Here is a 645-nt window from a genome sequence, read left to right as displayed (position 1 = left end):
AAGTATGTTCCTTAATATACTTCTTCACTGCCCAAACATTACCATTTGAAACCTTAGCAGCACGCATCTTCCAAGTACAACTCTTATTTTTACAAACCAAAACATAAAATGAATTATTAGATCTTTCAAATTTAAATTCAAAATGCCTCCTAATAGCAATTACATGCATGAATTTCTTGAGAACCGACTTGCTCATGAATTGATTGCCTACATTCACATCAAACGACATAAGTAACTTTGAAATATCCAAATCTTCAATCAAAATATTATTCATCGCAACATCAATATCATCTTCAAATTGACAAACAGAACCATCAACATTAGAAGATGATGCCTCATCTCTTGAACTCATAAAACAAGATGAAGAAAAAATAGATCCCACTACACTAACAGAGCTACTAACAAAATCTATTACCAACGGGTATCCAAGAGCTTCATTACTGTGTCGAACCAAGTTTAAAAATAACTTAACATCATCATCCCTCTTTAGGTCTGAAACAATTTCAATAGGGTCCTTCAACTTCCTTCCCACAAAAAGTAATAAAGAATGAACACCAGCATTAAAACCAAACAACTCAAGATTCAACTGCTCACATAAACACTCCTGTAAAAACTTCAAAGAAGCATCCTTTGGAATAAAAACTG

Source organism: Morus notabilis, unplaced genomic scaffold (assembly GCF_000414095.1).
Source record: "Morus notabilis unplaced genomic scaffold, ASM41409v2 Scaffold42, whole genome shotgun sequence".
NCBI lineage: Eukaryota > Viridiplantae > Streptophyta > Magnoliopsida > Rosales > Moraceae > Morus > Morus notabilis.
The sequence above is the reverse complement of the archived record's forward strand: the minus strand, read 5'-3'. Positions refer to the sequence as shown.